This window comes from Metopolophium dirhodum, chromosome 1 (assembly GCF_019925205.1).
Source record: "Metopolophium dirhodum isolate CAU chromosome 1, ASM1992520v1, whole genome shotgun sequence".
In the NCBI taxonomy this organism is placed as follows: domain Eukaryota; kingdom Metazoa; phylum Arthropoda; class Insecta; order Hemiptera; family Aphididae; genus Metopolophium; species Metopolophium dirhodum.
Genome location: NC_083560.1, coordinates 31,666,270 through 31,688,288, shown reverse-complemented (window position 1 = coordinate 31,688,288; position 22,019 = coordinate 31,666,270).

Sequence of the window (22,019 nt, the reverse complement as noted above, 5' to 3'; positions counted from 1 at the left end):
ACATAATACATAGTCTAAATGACATCGTATATTCAATCAAACGTTCCAATTCAAATACCCAAAATAGTAGTTTAACCGCTGCGAAAGACCCATCTACACGGACCAACAACTTCTTCTGATTAGAGTGAACAAATGTTAAATGCTGCAATATAGATTTTGAAGGTTACATTTTTTAGAACTTACTTTAGCATATAGACACCTCATTCCTACCTAAAAGTGAACGGGACAGTACTTTTACATGTCCCTAATTATTCAATTTAAAAAAGTCATAACAAATAGTTGTTATTTTTTATGAGTATTGTCTAAAATGTATCCTTAATTACCTACTCCCTACCCCAGAAACATATTTCCATATTAAAATATTACTATAACATTATAATCCCTATGAATATTTTCATTTTTTCAAAACGGAATGTTTTTTAGGACATAGAAAAGTCATACTTACATAATACATTGTGTAAATGTCATCGTATAACTATTCAAACGTTCCAATTCAAATACCCAAGATAGTAGTTAAACTGCCGCGAAAAACCCATCTAAACAGATCAGCGACTTATTCTGATTAGAGTGAACAAATGTTAAATGCTTTAATATAGATTTTGATTGTTACATTTTTTAGAAATTAACTTATTTTATAAACAACGAAATTCCTACTTAAAAAATAATGGGAAAGTACTTTTGCATGTCCCTAATTATTTAATTTGAAAAAGTCATTACAAATAGTTGTTATTTTTTATGAGTATTGTCTAAAATGTATCCTTAATTACCTACTCCTTACCCCAGAAACATATTTCCATATTAAAATATTACTATAACATTATAATCCCTATGAATATTTTCATTTTTTCAAAACGGAATGTTTTCTAGGACATAAAAAGTAATACTTACATACTACATTGTGTTCATGTCATTGTATAACAAATCAAACGTTCCAATTCAAATACCCAAAATAGTAGTTAAACTGCCGCGAAATACCCATCTAAACAGATCTCTGACTTATTCTGATTAGAGTGAACAAATGTTAAATGCTTCAATATAGATTTTGAAGGTTACATTTTTTAGAACTTACTATAGCATATAGACACCTCATTCCTACTTAAAAAATAATGGGAAAGTACTTTTGCATGTTCCCAATTATTCAACTTAAAAAAGTCATTACATATAGTTGTGATTTTTTATGAGTATTGTCTAAAATGTATCCTTAATTACCTACTCCCTACCCCAGAAACATATTTCCATATTAAAATATTACTATAACATTATAATCCCTATGAATATTTTCATTTTTTCAAAACGGAATGTTTTTTAGGACATAGAAAAGTCATACTTACATAATACATTGTGTAAATGTCATCGTATAACTATTCAAACGTTCCAATTCAAATACCCAAGATAGTAGTTAAACTGCCGCAAAAAACCCATCTAATCAGATCAGCGACTTATTCTGATTAGTGTGAACAAATGTTAAATGCTTTAATATAGATTTTGATTGTAACATTTTTTAGAAATTAACTTATTTTATAGACAACGAAATTCCTACTTAAAAAATGATGGGAAAGTACTTTTACATGTCCCTAATTATTTAATTTGAAAAAGTCATTACAAATAGTTGTTATTTTTTATGAGTATTGTCTAAAATGTATCCTTAATTATCTACTCCTTACCCCAGAAACATATTTCCATATTAAAATATTACTATAACATTATAATCCCTATGAATATTTTCATTTTTTCAAAACGGAATGTTTTTTAGGACATAAAAAAGTCATACTTACATAATACATTGTGTAAATGTCATCGTATAACCAATCAAACGTTCCAATTCAAATACCCAAAATAGTAGTTAAACTGCCGCGAAAAACCCATCTAAACAGCGACTTATTCTGATTAGAGTGAACAAATGTTAAATGCTTTAATATAGATTTTGATTGTTACATTTTTTAGAAATTAACTTATTATATAGACAACGAAATTCCTACTTAAAAAATAATGGGAAAGTACTTTTGCATGTCCCAAATTATTCAACTTAAAAAAGAATTTACAAATAGTTGTGATTTTTTATGAGTTTTGCCTAAAATTTACCCTTAATTTCCTACTTCCTACCCCAGAATCATATTTCCATATTAAAATATAACTATAACATTATATTCCCAATGAATATTTTAATTTTTTCAAAACGGATTGTTTTCTAGGAAATAATAAAGTCATAGTTACATAATATATTGTGTAAATGTCATCGTATAACCAATCAAACGTTTCAATTGAATACCCAAAATAGTAGTTAAACTGTTGCGAAAAACCCATCTAAACAGCGACTTATTCTGTTTAGAGTGAACAAATGTTAAATGCTTCAATATAGATTTTGAAGGTTACATTTTTTAGAACTTACTATAGCATATAGACACCTCATTCCTACTTAAAAAATAATGGGAAAGTACTTTTGCATGTTCCCAATTATTCAACTTAAAAAAGTCATTACATATAGTTGTGATTTTTTATGAGTATTGTCTAAAATGTATCCTTAATTACCTACTCCCTACCCCAGAAACATATTTCCATATTAAAATATTACTATAACATTATAATCCCTATGAATATTTTCATTTTTTCAAAACGGCATGTTTTTTAGGACATAGAAAAGTCATACTTACATAATACATTGTGTAAATGTCATCGTATAACTATTCAAACGTTCCAATTCAAATACCCAAGATAGTAGTTAAACTGCCGCGAAAAACCCATCTAAACAGATCAGCGACTTATTCTGATTAGAGTGAACAAATGTTAAATGCTTTAATATAGATTTTGATTGTTACATTTTTTAGAAATTAACTTATTTTATAGACAACGAAATTCCTACTTAAAAAATAATGGGAAAGTACTTTTACATGTCCCTAATTATTTAATTTGAAAAAGTCATTACATATAGTTGTTATTTTTTATGAGTATTGTCTAAAATGTATCCTTAATTATCTACTCCTTACCCCAGAAACATATTTCCATATTAAAATATTACTATAACATTATAATCCCTATGAATATTTTCATTTTTTCAAAACGGAATGTTTTCTAGGACATAAAAAGTCATACTTACTTAATACATTGTGTTCATGTCATCGTATAACCAATCAAACGTTCCAATTCAAATACCCAAAATAGTAGTTAAACTGCCGCGAAATACCCATCTAAACAGATCTCTGACTTATTCTGATTAGAGTGAACAAATGTTAAATGCTTCAATATAGATTTTGAAGGTTACATTTTTTAGAACTTACTATAGCATATAGACACCTCATTCCTACTTAAAAAATAATGGTAAAGTACTTTTGCATGTTCCCAATTATTCAACTTAAAAAAGTCATTACATATAGTTGTGATTTTTTATGAGTATTGTCTAAAATGTATCCTTAATTACCTACTCCCTACCCCAGAAACATATTTCCATATTAAAATATTACTATAACATTATAATCCCTATGAATATTTTCATTTTTTCAAAACGGCATGTTTTTTAGGACATAGAAAAGTCATACTTACATAATACATTGTGTAAATGTCATCGTATAACTATTCAAACGTTCCAATTCAAATACCCAAGATAGTAGTTAAACTGCCGCGAAAAACCCATCTAAACAGATCAGCGACTTATTCTGATTAGAGTGAACAAATGTTAAATGCTTTAATATAGATTTTGATTGTTACATTTTTTAGAAATTAACTTATTTTATAGACAACGAAATTCCTACTTAAAAAATAATGGGAAAGTACTTTTACATGTCCCTAATTATTTAATTTGAAAAAGTCATTACATATAGTTGTTATTTTTTATGAGTATTGTCTAAAATGTATCCTTAATTATCTACTCCTTACCCCAGAAACATATTTCCATATTAAAATATTACTATAACATTATAATCCCTATGAATATTTTCATTTTTTCAAAACGGAATGTTTTCTAGGACATAAAAAGTCATACTTACTTAATACATTGTGTTCATGTCATCGTATAACCAATCAAACGTTCCAATTCAAATACCCAAAATAGTAGTTAAACTGCCGCGAAATACCCATCTAAACAGATCTCTGACTTATTCTGATTAGAGTGAACAAATGTTAAATGCTTCAATATAGATTTTGAAGGTTACATTTTTTAGAACTTACTATAGCATATAGACACCTCATTCCTACTTAAAAAATAATGGGAAAGTACTTTTGCATGTTCCCAATTATTCAACTTAAAAAAGTCATTACATATAGTTGTGATTTTTTATGAGTATTGTCTAAAATTTACCCTTAATTACCTACTCCCTACCCCACAAACATATTTCCATATTAAAATATTACTATAACATTATAATCCCTATGAATATTTTCATTTTTTCAAAACGGAATGTTTTCTAGGACATAAAAAGTCATACCTACATAATACATTGTGTACATGTCATCGAATAACCAATCAAACGTTCCAATTCAAATACCCAAAATAGTAGTTTAACCGCTGCGAAAGACCCATCTACACGGACCAACAACTTCTTCTGATTAGAGTGAACAAATGTTAAATGCTTTAATATAGATTTTGATTGTTACATTTTTTAGAAATTAACTTATTATATAGACAACGAAATTCCTACTTAAAAAATAATGGGAAAGTACTTTTGCATGTCCCAAATTATTCAACTTAAAAAAGAATTTACAAATAGTTGTGATTTATTATGAGTTTTGCCTAAAATTTACCCTTAATTTCCTACTTCCTACCCCAGAATCATATTTCCATATTAAAATATAACTATAACATTATATTCCCAATGAATATTTTAATTTTTTCAAAACGGAATGTTTTCTAGGAAATAATAAAGTCATAGTTACATAATATATTGTGTAAATGTCATCGTATAACCAATCAAACGTTTCAATTGAATACCCAAAATAGTAGTTAAACTGCCGTGAAAAACCCATCTAAACAGCGACTTATTCTGATTAGAGTGAACAAATGTTAAATGCTTTAATATAGATTTTGATTGTTACATTTTTTAGAAATTAACTTATTATATAGACAACGAAATTCCTACTTAAAAAATAATGGGAAAGTACTTTTGCATTTCCCAAATTATTCAACTTAAAAAAGAATTTACAAATAGAAGTGATTTTTTATGAGTATTGTCTAAAATGTATCCTTAATTTCCTACTCCTTACACCGGAAATAATATTTTCATATTAAAATATTACTACAACATTATAATCCCTATGAATATTTTCAATTTTTAAAAACGGAATGTTTTCTAGGACATAAAAAAGTCATACTTACATAATACATTGTGTAAATGTCATCGTATAACCAATCAAACGTTCCAATTCAAATACCCAAAATAGTAGTTAAACTGCCGCGAAAACCCCATCTAAACAGCGACTTATTCTGATTAGAGTGAACAAATGTTAAATGCTTCAATATAGATTTTGAAGGTTACCTTTTTTAGAAATTAACTTATTATATAGAAAACGAAATTCCTACTTAAAAAATAACGGGAAAGTACTTTTGCATGTCCCAAATTATTCAACTTAAATAAAAATTTACAAATAGTTGTGATTTTTTATGAGTATTGTCTAAAATTTACCCTTAATTACCTACTCCCTACCCCAGAAACATATGTCCATATTAAAATATTACTATAACATTATAATCACTAATAATATAATAATTTTATCAAAACGGAATGTTTTCTAGGACATAAAAAGTCATACTTACTTAATACATTGTGTACATGTCATCGTATAACCAATCAAACGCTCCAATTCAAATACACAAAATTGTAGTTAAACTGCCGCGAAAAACCCATCTAAACAGCGACTTATTCTGATTAGAGTGAACAAATGTTAAATGCTTTAATATAGATTTTGATAATTACATTTTTTAGAAATTAACTTATTATATAGACAACGAAATTCCTACTTAAAAAAAAAAGGGGTAAGTACTATTGCATGTCCCTAATTATTCAATTTAAAAAAGTCATTACAAATAATTGTTATTTTTTATGAGTATAGTCTAAAATATATCCTTATTTACCTACTCCCTACTCCGGAAATAATATTCTCATATTAAAATATAACTATAACATTATAATCACTAATACTATAATAATTTTATCAAAACGGAATGTTTTCTTTGACATAAAAAGTCATACTTACTTAATACATTGTGTACATGTCATCGTATAACCAATCAAACGCTCCTATTCAAATACACAAAATTGTAGTTAAACTGCCGCGAAAAACCCATCTAAACAGCGACTTATTCTGATTAGAGTGAACAAATGTTAAATAATTCAATATTCATTTTGATTGTTACATTTTTTTGAAATCAACTTATTATATAGACAACGAAATTCCTTCTTAAAAAATAATGGGAAAGTACTTTTGCATGTCCCAAATTATTCAACTTAAAAAAAAATTTACAAATAGTTGTGATTTTTTATGAGTATTGTCTAAAATTTACGCTTAAATACCTACTCCCTACTCCAGAAACATATGTCCATATTAAAATATTACTATAACATTATAATCACTAATAATATAATAATTTTATCAAAACGGAATGTTTTCTAGGACATAAAAAGTCATACTTACATAATACATTGTGTACATGTCATCGTATAACCAATCAAACGTTCAAATTCAAATACACAAAATAGAAGTTAAACTGCAACGAAAAACCCATCTAAACTGATCACCGACTTATTCTGATTAGAGCGAACCAATGTTAAATGCTTCAATATTCATTTTGATTGTTACATTTTTTAGAAATTAACTTATTATAATATAGACAATGAAATTCCTACTTTAAAAAAAAACGGGAAAGTACTTTTGCATGTCCCTAATTATTCAATTTAAAAAAGTATTTACAAATAGTTGTGATTTTTTATGAGTATTGTCTAAAATGTATCCTTAATTACCTACTCCCTACCCCAGAAACATATTTCCATATTAAAATATTACTATAACATTATAATCCCTATGAATATTTTCATTTTTTCAAAACGGAATGTTTTTTAGGACATAAAAAAGTCATACTTACATAATACATTGTGTAAATGTCATCGTATAACCAATCAAACGTTCCAATTCAAATACCCAAAATAGTAGTTAAACTGCCGCGAAAAACCCATCTAAACAGCGACTTATTCTGATTAGAGTGAACAAATGTTAAATGCTTTAATATAGATTTTGATTGTTACATTTTTTAGAAATTAACTTATTATATAGACAACGAAATTCCTACTTAAAAAATAATGGGAAAGTACTTTTGCATGTCCCAAATTATTCAACTTAAAAAAGAATTTACAAATAGTTGTGATTTTTTATGAGTTTTGCCTAAAATTTACCCTTAATTTCCTACTTCCTACCCCAGAATCATATTTCCATATTAAAATATAACTATAACATTATATTCCCAATGAATATTTTAATTTTTTCAAAACGGTTTGTTTTCTAGGAAATAATAAAGTCATAGTTACATAATATATTGTGTAAATGTCATCGTATAACCAATCAAACGTTTCAATTGAATACCCAAAATAGTAGTTAAACTGTTGCGAAAAACCCATCTAAACAGCGACTTATTCTGTTTAGAGTGAACAAATGTTAAATGCTTCAATATAGATTTTGAAGGTTACATTTTTTAGAACTTACTATAGCATATAGACACCTCATTCCTACTTAAAAAATAATGGGAAAGTACTTTTGCATGTTCCCAATTATTCAACTTAAAAAAGTCATTACATATAGTTGTGATTTTTTATGAGTATTGTCTAAAATGTATCCTTAATTACCTACTCCCTACCCCAGAAACATATTTCCATATTAAAATATTACTATAACATTATAATCCCTATGAATATTTTCATTTTTTCAAAACGGCATGTTTTTTAGGACATAGAAAAGTCATACTTACATAATACATTGTGTAAATGTCATCGTATAACTATTCAAACGTTCCAATTCAAATACCCAAGATAGTAGTTAAACTGCCGCGAAAAACCCATCTAAACAGATCAGCGACTTATTCTGATTAGAGTGAACAAATGTTAAATGCTTTAATATAGATTTTGATTGTTACATTTTTTAGAAATTAACTTATTTTATAGACAACGAAATTCCTACTTAAAAAATAATGGGAAAGTACTTTTACATGTCCCTAATTATTTAATTTGAAAAAGTCATTACATATAGTTGTTATTTTTTATGAGTATTGTCTAAAATGTATCCTTAATTATCTACTCCTTACCCCAGAAACATATTTCCATATTAAAATATTACTATAACATTATAATCCCTATGAATATTTTCATTTTTTCAAAACGGAATGTTTTCTAGGACATAAAAAGTCATACTTACTTAATACATTGTGTTCATGTCATCGTATAACCAATCAAACGTTCCAATTCAAATACCCAAAATAGTAGTTAAACTGCCGCGAAATACCCATCTAAACAGATCTCTGACTTATTCTGATTAGAGTGAACAAATGTTAAATGCTTCAATATAGATTTTGAAGGTTACATTTTTTAGAACTTACTATAGCATATAGACACCTCATTCCTACTTAAAAAATGATGGGAAAGTACTTTTGCATGTTCCCAATTATTCAACTTAAAAAAGTCATTACATATAGTTGTGATTTTTTATGAGTATTGTCTAAAATGTATCCTTAATTACCTACTCCCTACCCCAGAAACATATTTCCATATTAAAATATTACTATAACATTATAATCCCTATGAATATTTTCATTTTTTCAAAACGGCATGTTTTTTAGGACATAGAAAAGTCATACTTACATAATACATTGTGTAAATGTCATCGTATAACTATTCAAACGTTCCAATTCAAATACCCAAGATAGTAGTTAAACTGCCGCGAAAAACCCATCTAAACAGATCAGCGACTTATTCTGATTAGAGTGAACAAATGTTAAATGCTTTAATATAGATTTTGATTGTTACATTTTTTAGAAATTAACTTATTTTATAGACAACGAAATTCCTACTTAAAAAATAATGGGAAAGTACTTTTACATGTCCCTAATTATTTAATTTGAAAAAGTCATTACATATAGTTGTTATTTTTTATGAGTATTGTCTAAAATGTATCCTTAATTATCTACTCCTTACCCCAGAAACATATTTCCATATTAAAATATTACTATAACATTATAATCCCTATGAATATTTTCATTTTTTCAAAACGGAATGTTTTCTAGGACATAAAAAGTCATACTTACTTAATACATTGTGTTCATGTCATCGTATAACCAATCAAACGTTCCAATTCAAATACCCAAAATAGTAGTTAAACTGCCGCGAAATACCCATCTAAACAGATCTCTGACTTATTCTGATTAGAGTGAACAAATGTTAAATGCTTCAATATAGATTTTGAAGGTTACATTTTTTAGAACTTACTATAGCATATAGACACCTCATTCCTACTTAAAAAATAATGGGAAAGTACTTTTGCATGTTCCCAATTATTCAACTTAAAAAAGTCATTACATATAGTTGTGATTTTTTATGAGTATTGTCTAAAATTTACCCTTAATTACCTACTCCCTACCCCACAAACATATTTCCATATTAAAATATTACTATAACATTATAATCCCTATGAATATTTTCATTTTTTCAAAACGGAATGTTTTCTAGGACATAAAAAGTCATACCTACATAATACATTGTGTACATGTCATCGAATAACCAATCAAACGTTCCAATTCAAATACCCAAAATAGTAGTTTAACCGCTGCGAAAGACCCATCTACACGGACCAACAACTTCTTCTGATTAGAGTGAACAAATGTTAAATGCTTTAATATAGATTTTGATTGTTACATTTTTTAGAAATTAACTTATTATATAGACAACGAAATTCCTACTTAAAAAATAATGGGAAAGTACTTTTGCATGTCCCAAATTATTCAACTTAAAAAAGAATTTACAAATAGTTGTGATTTATTATGAGTTTTGCCTAAAATTTACCCTTAATTTCCTACTTCCTACCCCAGAATCATATTTCCATATTAAAATATAACTATAACATTATATTCCCAATGAATATTTTAATTTTTTCAAAACGGAATGTTTTCTAGGAAATAATAAAGTCATAGTTACATAATATATTGTGTAAATGTCATCGTATAACCAATCAAACGTTTCAATTGAATACCCAAAATAGTAGTTAAACTGCCGTGAAAAACCCATCTAAACAGCGACTTATTCTGATTAGAGTGAACAAATGTTAAATGCTTTAATATAGATTTTGATTGTTACATTTTTTAGAAATTAACTTATTATATAGACAACGAAATTCCTACTTAAAAAATAATGGGAAAGTACTTTTGCATTTCCCAAATTATTCAACTTAAAAAAGAATTTACAAATAGAAGTGATTTTTTATGAGTATTGTCTAAAATGTATCCTTAATTTCCTACTCCTTACACCGGAAATAATATTTTCATATTAAAATATTACTACAACATTATAATCCCTATGAATATTTTCAATTTTTAAAAACGGAATGTTTTCTAGGACATAAAAAAGTCATACTTACATAATACATTGTGTAAATGTCATCGTATAACCAATCAAACGTTCCAATTCAAATACCCAAAATAGTAGTTAAACTGCCGCGAAAACCCCATCTAAACAGCGACTTATTCTGATTAGAGTGAACAAATGTTAAATGCTTCAATATAGATTTTGAAGGTTACCTTTTTTAGAAATTAACTTATTATATAGAAAACGAAATTCCTACTTAAAAAATAACGGGAAAGTACTTTTGCATGTCCCAAATTATTCAACTTAAATAAAAATTTACAAATAGTTGTGATTTTTTATGAGTATTGTCTAAAATTTACCCTTAATTACCTACTCCCTACCCCAGAAACATATGTCCATATTAAAATATTACTATAACATTATAATCACTAATAATATAATAATTTTATCAAAACGGAATGTTTTCTAGGACATAAAAAGTCATACTTACTTAATACATTGTGTACATGTCATCGTATAACCAATCAAACGCTCCAATTCAAATACACAAAATTGTAGTTAAACTGCCGCGAAAAACCCATCTAAACAGCGACTTATTCTGATTAGAGTGAACAAATGTTAAATGCTTTAATATAGATTTTGATAATTACATTTTTTAGAAATTAACTTATTATATAGACAACGAAATTCCTACTTAAAAAAAAAAGGGGTAAGTACTATTGCATGTCCCTAATTATTCAATTTAAAAAAGTCATTACAAATAATTGTTATTTTTTATGAGTATAGTCTAAAATATATCCTTATTTACCTACTCCCTACTCCGGAAATAATATTCTCATATTAAAATATAACTATAACATTATAATCACTAATACTATAATAATTTTATCAAAACGGAATGTTTTCTAGGACATAAAAAGTCATACTTACTTAATACATTGTGTACATGTCATCGTATAACCAATCAAACGCTCCAATTCAAATACACAAAATTGTAGTTAAACTGCCGCGAAAAACCCATCTAAACAGCGACTTATTCTGATTAGAGTGAACAAATGTTAAATAATTCAATATTCATTTTGATTGTTACATTTTTTTGAAATCAACTTATTATATAGACAACGAAATTCCTTCTTAAAAAATAATGGGAAAGTACTTTTGCATGTCCCAAATTATTCAACTTAAAAAAAAATTTACAAATAGTTGTGATTTTTTATGAGTATTGTCTAAAATTTACGCTTAAATACCTACTCCCTACTCCAGAAACATATGTCCATATTAAAATATTACTATAACATTATAATCACTAATAATATAATAATTTTATCAAAACGGAATGTTTTCTAGGACATAAAAAGTCATACTTACATAATACATTGTGTACATGTCATCGTATAACCAATCAAACGTTCAAATTCAAATACACAAAATAGAAGTTAAACTGCAACGAAAAACCCATCTAAACTGATCACCGACTTATTCTGATTAGAGCGAACCAATGTTAAATGCTTCAATATTCATTTTGATTGTTACATTTTTTAGAAATTAACTTATTATAATATAGACAATGAAATTCCTACTTTAAAAAAAAACGGGAAAGTACTTTTGCATGTCCCTAATTATTCAATTTAAAAAAGTATTTACAAATAGTTGTTATTTTTTATGAGTATTGTCTAAAATGTATCCTTAATTACCTACTCCCTACCCCGGAAATAATATTTTCATATTAAAATATTATTACAACATTATAATCCCTATGAATATTTTCATTTTTTCAAAACGGAATGTTTTCTAGGACATAAAAATGTCATACTTACATAATACATTGTGTAAATGTCATCGTATAACCAATCAAACGTTCCAATTCAAATACACATAATAGTAGTTAAACCGCTGCGAAAAACCCATTTACACAGACCAACAACTTATTCTGATTAGAGTGAACAAATGTTAAATGTTTCAATATTCATTTTGATTGTTACATTTTTTAAGAATTAACTTATCATAATATAGACAATGAAATTCCTACTTTAAAAAAAAAAGGGAAAGTACTTTTGCATGTCCCTAATTATTCAATTTAAAAAAGTCATTACAAATTGTTGTGATTTTTTATGAGTATTGTCTAAAATATATCCTTAATTACCTACTCCCTACCCCAGAAACATATGTCCATATTAAAATATTACTATAACATTATAATCACTAATAATATAATAATTTTATCAAAACGGATGTTTTCTAGGACAGAAAAAGTCATACTTACATCAAACATTGTGTAAATGTCATCGTATAACTAATCAAACGTTCCAATTCAAATACACAAAATAGTAGTTAAACTGCAGCGAAAAACCCATCTTAACTGATCACCGACTTATTCCGATTAGAGCGAACAAATGTTAAATGCTTCTATATTCATTTTGATTGTTACATTTTTTAGAAATCAACTTATTATATTGACAATGAAATTCCTACTTAAAAAATAATGGGAAAGTACTTTTGCATGTCCCAAATTATTCAATTTAAAAAAGTATTTACAAATAGTTGTTATTTTTTATGAGTATTGTCTAAAATTTACCCTTAATTACCTACTCCCTACCACGGAAATAATATTTTCATAAAAAATATTAATATAACATTATAATCCCAATGAATATTTTCATTTTTTCAAAACGGAATGTTTTCTAGGACATAAAAAAGTCATACTTACATAATACATTGTGTAAACGTCATCGTATAACCAATCAAACGTCCCAATTCAAATACCCGAAATAGTAGTTAAACTGCCGCGAAAAACCCATCTAAACCGCGACTTATTCTGATTAGAGTGAACAAATGTTAAATGCTTCAATATAGATTTTGAAGGTTACATTTTTTAGAAATTAACTTATTATATAGACAACGAAATTCCTACTTAAAAAATAACGGGAAAGTACTTTTGCATGTCCCAAATTATTCAACTTAAAAAAAAATTTACAAATAGTTGTGATTTTTTATGAGTATTGTCTAAAATTTACCCTTAATTACCTACTCCCTACCCCAGAAACATATGTCCATATTAAAATATTACTATAACATTATAATCACTAATAATTTAATAATTTTATCAAAACGGAATGTTTTCTAGGACATAAAAAGTCATACTTACATAATACATTGTGTAAATGTCATCGTATAACCAATCAAACGTTCCAATTCAAATACCCAAATAAAGTAGTTTAAACCGCTGCGAAAGACCCATCTACACGGACCAACAACTTATTCTGATTAGAGTGAACAAATGTTAAATGCTTCAATATTCATTTTGATTGTCACATTTTCTAGAAATTACTTTAGGATATAGACACCTCATTCCTACCTAAAAGTCAACGGGATAGTACTTTTGCATGTCCCTAATTATTCAATTTAAAAAAGTCATTACAAATAGTTGTGATTTTTTATGAGTATTGTCTAAAATGTATCCTTAATTACCTACTCCCTACCCCGGAAATAATATATTCATATTAAAATATTATTACAACATTATAATCCCTATGAATATTTTCATTTTTTCAAAACGGAATGTTTTCTAGGACATAAAAATGTCATACTTACATAATACATTGTGTAAATGTCATCGTATAACCAATCAAACGTTCCAATTCAAATACCCATAATAGTAGTTAAACTGCCGCGAAAAACCCATCTAAACAGCGACGTATTCTGATTAGAGTGAACAAAAGTTAAATGCTATATTATAGATTTTGAAGGTTACATTTTTTAGAACTTACTTTAGCTTATAGACACCTCTTTCCTACCTAAAAGTTAACGGGACAGTACTTTTGCATGTCCCTAATTATTCAATTTAAAAAAGTCATTACAAATAGTTGTGATTTTTTATGAGTATTGTCTAAAATGTATCCTTAATTACCTACTCCCTACCCCGGAAATAATATTTTCATATTAAAATATTATTACAACATTATAATCCCTATGAATATTTTCATTTTTTCAAAACGGAATGTTTTCTAGGACATAAAAATGTCATACTTACATAATACATTGTGTAAATGTCATCGTATAACCAATCAAACGTTCCAATTCAAATACCCATAATAGTAGTTAAACCGCTGCGAAAAACCCATTTACACAGACCAACAACTTATTCTGATTAGAGTGAACAAATGTTAAATGTTTCAATATTCATTTTGATTGTTACATTTTTTAAGAATTAACTTATTATAATATAGACAATGAAATTCCTACTTTAAAAAAAAAAGGGAAAGTACTTTTGCATGTCCCTAATTATTCAATTTAAAAAAGTCATTACAAATAGTTGTGATTTTTTATGAGTATTGTCTAAAATATATCCTTAATTACCTACTCCCTACCCCAGAAACATATTTCTATATTAAAATATTTCTATAACATTATAATCACTAATAATATAATAATTTTATCAAAACGGATGTTTTCTAGGACAGAAAAAGTCATACTTACATAATACATTGTGTAAATGTCATCGTATAACTAATCAAACGTTCCAATTGAAATACCCAAAATAGTAGTTTAACCGCTGCGAAAAACCCATCTACACAGACCAACGACTTATTCTGATTAGAGTGAACAAATGTTAAATGCTTCTATATTCATTTTGATTGTTACATTTTTTAGAAATTAACTTATTATATAGACAACGAAATTCCTACTTAAAAAATAATGGGAAAGTACTTATGCATGTCCCAAATTATTCAATTTAAAAAAGTATTCACAAATAGTTGATATTTTTTATGAGTATTGTCTAAAATGTATCCTTAATTACCTACTCCTTACCCCAGAAACATATTTTCATATTAAAATATTACTATAACATCAGGATCAAAAGTTCCAATTCAAATACCCAAAATAGTAGTTAAACTGCCGCGAAAAAACCCATCTAAACAGCGACGTATTCTGATTAGAGTTGACGCGGTCCCGCGTAATAGCTGTTTGAATTCAAATAGCCTTTTACGCGGAAAGCCGCGCAACGCTTCTCAAACAAACCGCCAATCGACGATGGACGACGCCGGCGCGCGACACCCGCGCTGTGAACCGTCGGCCGGCCGTTGAGTGAACCGGATTGTAATGTCACCAGTTTTTACCGACGACCCGCACGAGACTGACACACACGTCCCCGGCCAATCGTCTTTTTTTTTCTTTCTCTTCTTTTGTCTTTCCGTTTGATTTGTTTTTGTTCAGTGACCGACAGGGCCACAAACGCATTTCTTTTTTGTTCATCCGTGAAATAAATTTAACCCTCACATCGCAAAATTTGTGTTTTTCTTTTTTTTGTTTTGTCGTGTGAACCTTCTACCTCAACATCACCGCACCCACGCGGCCTTCACTAGGCCCGCATCAACTGGCTCCCCGTACAGGAATCACCGGTAAGTGAAAACTTATTAACTTACCCCTTACTACCACCATCATATACCCTTCCCGTTGCGCGACTTGGAAAAAAGTCCCCGACGCGATCCGACAAAAACGTGGTTAGCTGGCGAAAACGGAAAAACCGGCGTTACGTAATATATTACATAAGGACGTAACGACCAGCCGCGCCGCCCGATTTACGGACGCACCGACTACACCGCGCGCGACGCTCCAAAGTCCACACACACACGACGTAGGTAGGTAGGAACGCAAGAGCGCGAGAGGGTCACACCACCACCGCCCAGCACCACCACCGATAACGTCAACACACGATTACCTGGGACAGAAATACCACATAATCGGACTGCCGTCGCCGCCGCCCAAAGCGACAGCCGCCGTCTTCCCTAATCGCAGTAGTGGGCCGGATAACGCACACACGCGCAGCCGTGACAACACTCTGCGAAAACCGGTTACTGTGATCGCCCGGCAAGCGCAATAACAAAACAATAACAACCGACTGACCTACATCCCGTACGCAAATAAACACCGATAAACGGTCAACACAGCTGATCGAAGGAACGCGACGACCGTTCCACCGACAACAGCCACATTTTATATTTTTCCGTAAACAACACCGGAAAAACAACCGGACGTCATGTCGGGAAAATATATTAATGAGTTGACCGCCGCGGAGTTGCGCTACGAATGCAGGCAGCGCGAGTTGTCGGATACGGGCGCGAAGGATGATCTTGAAATCCGGTTGATACAACACTTCACGGACCTGAACCTACAGGCCAATGAAGTCCGGTTTCCGCCTATGGAACCCGCCGGACATACCGGAAACAACCTGACAACAGGTCAAATACTTGACGCCGGACAAAGGGAAAACCAACCGGTCGAATCATCACCCGCCCAGCCACCGAACACCACCACCAATAAACCACACACACCCACACACCAACAGGCTATGGATATGATTCAAGCGAGTCGGTCCATAATTAAGGAGGTACGGCAAGCGGCGGAAAACTCGGCGCATGGGCACAGTCTGGAATCGCGACTGACCATGCTCGAGGACTGCATGGCCCGCTTTGGCGACGACCAACGCCGCATTGCAGAAACAATGCGACGCCTAGAAATGGGTATGGCACGCCAAGCACCGGAACACCAACCGGAAGGGACAGCACCGACCCGCCCCCACCACAATGTGTCATCGAACAACACGGAATACGGTACGAGGTACTCCGCGGCACGCGAACCGCCGTCCGCGGGTAACCAGCACGCCGAACGTTCGGTACGTTTCGATGACACGCCAAATTTATACCATGCCCCCTCCTCCACACACACCTATGCGACACAACAATCGACGCTGATACCATACGACGACGTATGTGCAGCGAAACATTCGCTGCCGGAGTTCCTCGGAACAACGCCTGAGGACCCGGTACGATTCATACACAAGGCGGAATCGATATTGTACCAAACGCGTATAGATAGGTCGGCCTGGACTAATATTGTCACGCAGCAGCTGAAGGGTGCAGCCAGTACATGGTGGAACACCATCAGACTACTGGACCTCACCTGGGATGAGTTCCGCGCCGAATTTTTAGAAAAATTCGACAACGTGGAAATACAATCACGACTGCGGGCCGAGATAGTATCCGTCCGACAAACACAAACGCAATCGCTTACGGAGTTCGTGACACAAAAAAACCAACTCGCGCGCCGCGTCAATACCGGGCTATCGGAAACACAGCTAGTCGGTACGATAGCCGGTCCTAACGCGCAACGAATACCGCACACATATCCGATTGCAGAGACCAGCGACTTTTCGGAGACCTCCGCCGGGTCGCTGGAATCCTGGAATACACACCAGAGGAAACGCCCACCACAACAACAGCAGAAACCGGCGTACAAAACATATTCCCAAACCCGCCCCGCTCCCAACCGAAGCCACAAACGCGTACACGGGACGGTACTGCAGGTAAACCGCAACCGCCCAACCCGTGCAGATACTGTGGAGGTCCTCACTGGAACAGTGACCTGCCCCGGGAACACGCCGCGTTCGGGAAACGGGAAATGAGTCCGACGGACAATTGTCCACGGCCGCCGCCTCAAACACACACACACATACAACCACGCCACCCACAACACAACGCTCGGCAATACAGACGGGGATATAACTATCAAACGCGCATCGATAAACTCGGCGTCATCAGATATATCACCCATCCAAAAACATTAAAATTCCGTTAAGTAGCAGGTCATCATCACCACACACAACGACCCCTACTACGGAATTAACACGTACTCATACGGTACACACCCCATAGCACAGAGGTAACCCGAAACGGATGCTCTGGTAATGGCGGTGCAAACCGCTCCCCATAGTACCAGATAACGCAGTTAAGAACCAGTTACCCAGCTATGCATCACAAGCCACCGTCGAATAACGCTAAACGTGTATGCCTCGACAAAATTCCGACCCTGCGGTCGAACTCGAATTTAGGTCAGGCCCCGTAACAGCACTACTCGACTCACAAGCACAAAAATCGTATGTAAGCCCGAACATAGCACATAAATATGGCACACCCTCCACCACGGACAACCAACTCAGGTACGAATGGCGGACGGACATACCACCCACGACAAGTGGTACCTCCACATTCGTAGCCAGAATCGGAGACCTCACGGTCACCTTCAACGCAGCCATTCTGGAAAATTTGTACTGCGATATGCTCCTAGGTCACGACTTTCTCGTACAAAACGAAGTCACCTGGGACTACACAACGAGCACTATCCATTTAGGTTCGGATAGGAGAACAACAGCGTGCTGGAAAGGGCGGACACCCACCCCAACCCCAGCACTAGATGTCGACGAATTAACAATAAACGGTGACCAACCACACACGCGCGAAAACTCGCCGAAGTAGTACGCAATTATCCGGACGTATTCAACGGTAGGGTAGGACGCACCAGGTTAATTGAACACGACATCCTCCTCAAAAATCAAACACCCATAGCACTCAAACCATATTCCTACCCACCGGTAAAACAGGCCACAATCGACACCATGATACGGGACATGGAAGAGCAGGGACTGGTAGAACAGAGCACATCCCCGTGGGCCGCACCCATCGTCCTAGCAAAAAAGAAAGACGGCTCACCCCGACTATGCATTGATTATAGGGCGGCTCACATGATATCACTGAGTCCGACGCTTACCCAATGCCCGACCTCAATACGCTGATACGTCAGATGAGAGGCGCAAAAGTATTCAGCGTCCTGGGACCTTAAGTCGGGTTACTGGCAGGTCCCACTTAACCAAAACGTGCGAAAATACACGGCATTCCGGACGCGTCGGGGGCCTATACCAATTCCGAGTCCTCCCCTTCGGCCTCAAAAACAGCCCCATGACTTTCGTGCGATTAATGGACGAAGTCCTGAGGGGGGTACCTGGACGAGTTCGTCCGCGTATATCTAGATGATATAGTGGTGTTTTCGAACACTGTGGACGAACACCAGTGCCACTTGGGACAAAGTTCTAGAACGTCTACAGAGACACGGGCTCACGTGCAACCCCGAAAAGTGCAAATTCGGAGCCACCGAAATTTCATTTCTCGGACACCTAGTCACCTCCGAAGGAATAGACAAACAACCGGAGAAACTAGAGGGCATCATAAACTACCCCCCCCACCAACCAACTGAGGGGACCTACGGAAGTTCCTGGGCGTTTGCAACTGGTACAGCCAGTTTGTCGACAACTACGCGGACACCATAGCACCCCTAACGAATAGACTCAAACAGGGGACCAAATGGTCGTGGACCGAAACCGAACAGGCCGCATTTACCAAAATAAAACGCGCCCTGTACGATTCGCCAAAACTGTCGACACCAGATTACGGAAAACCGTTTTGCCTACAAACCGATGCTAGCGAAATAGGAGCAGGTGCCGTCCTTTTCCAACGGGGTGACAGCCCGGACGAAAGGCGGATAATCGCCTACGCAAGCAAAAAGTTTAGTGATACGCCAAACAAGGTACCGCTGCGGTAGAACGGCGAGTGCCTCGCGATAATCTGGGCAACCGACAAGTTTAGACCATACCTAGAGGCCCGCCGCTTTGACCTATTCACCGACAACTCGGCACTCCACATGGCTCCACCGAGCCAAAAACACAAATTCCAAGTTAACCAGGTGGGCACTACAGCTGGCTAACCTGGACTACAAAACCACACATGTGCCCGGCGTACAGAACGAGGCGCCGGACATGCTATCCCGCAACCCAACCACCGGGCCACCGGTAGACGAGGAACACCTCGAGGAACGACTAGTAGGAGTACCCCACCTCACCACTCACCACTGCTACTAGCTCACCGGCCGAGCAATCTGTTCGCCACGACGGACCCGGCTAACACCACTAGTGGTCCCACAATCACACACGCTATGCTCGTGACATGGCAGGCCCAATGACCCCAATACACGAGACACAGCGCAACATGACAACGGACGACCCCAGCGCACAATACCGGAAGTACCACGGATAAAAAAAATAAATACATTTTTACCGACGGTCTTCTGCGGATAAATTTGGGCGAACACACACACCCGTAGTCATCCCAAAGGACAAGACGCAGAACGTGATCTGGACATACCACGATCACGTACTCGCAAACCACCCGGGCTGGAAAGAAACGTACAGAGCGGTAAAAACAACGGTTTTTTTGGAAAGGACAAAAAAACGACATCCGACTGTACGTCAAGTCGTGTCACAATATGCGCGTGTACACAAACCACTGAACACGCGCGCAGATGACCCCCGCGACCACCAGAATACCCCGACACACCCCTGGGAGGTGGTTAGCATAGACCTCATGGGCCCCTACCCGCGTACGAGTAGGGGAAAACAATACATACTGGTCGCCACGGATCTGTTTAGTAGATGGACCGAGGCATACCCCCCTCGGAACAGCCACTACAAAAACAATAACCGAAACGCTTGAACGAGAATTCTTTTCACGTTTCGGATACCCCCGTGTGTGCTTAAGCGATAACGGCCCACAGTTCGTAGCAAACGATATGCGTAAAGCGATCGAACAGTGGGGGGGCCGAGGGCTGGACAACTCCGGTATATCACCCGAGGGCCAACCCAGTCGAACGCCGTAACCAGGAATTAAAAAAAAGGTCTACGCGCGCTACTCATCCGACGGCAAACCACAACACCTGGGACACCAAGCCTAGCCCCCCATTCCTTTTTTCGATCAGGAACAGGCGTAACGACCGGACAGGGATATCCACCATCGGTACTCGTCCCTCGGGAGAGAGGGCAAAAGGCCCGGGGGACTGGATACTGTCGCGGACAGCGGACAACCCGATCGAACAAATAAACATGGCTAGGGTGAGTCGCGAAAAACGATGTACTGACCGCACCCACCGGTAACAGGTGGGCCGACGGACACAAAGTACAAAACAGGTGACATGGTGTACTACAAGGCACACCCACCTGTCAAACGCGCACAAAAAATTTCACCGCCGGCTTCGCACCGAAATGGTGGGGACCGGTAAAGCTACACAAACGCGTAGGCAAAGGTGTGTTCACCCACAGACCAACAGCCAACACGCAAGATCCCACGTGTCCTGCCTAAAACGCGCAAACACCGCAGCGCCCAAAACACCCCCCCACCCAACCCCCACCCCAACAATAAACCCACAATAGCATTTGGTGTACATCATTTCAGTCGGAATAGCACCAATGGAGCGCCAACCACCAGCCACATCCAGCACCCTCCAACAAGCGGCGGAACTGCTGGAACGCAGCCAGCAGCTGCTGAGGTCAGTCAGCATGGAGGAGGGCACCAACACCACCACGGCCGGCACGGGTCCGCCAGATGACCACGGCGCAGTTGCAGCGGGACCCGGTACTGTGGGCCGCCCTACACGCCGTGGGTGGGAGGACCGGACTGTCGTCTTCCAAAGGGCGACGAGCGGCGAACCCGCTACCGCAATGCGGCTCAATAGGTCGCGCAGCACCCAGGCGGGTGACTCGACCGACGGCCACGGCACGACCGGTAGCCGCAGCACGACCGGCGACCCGAA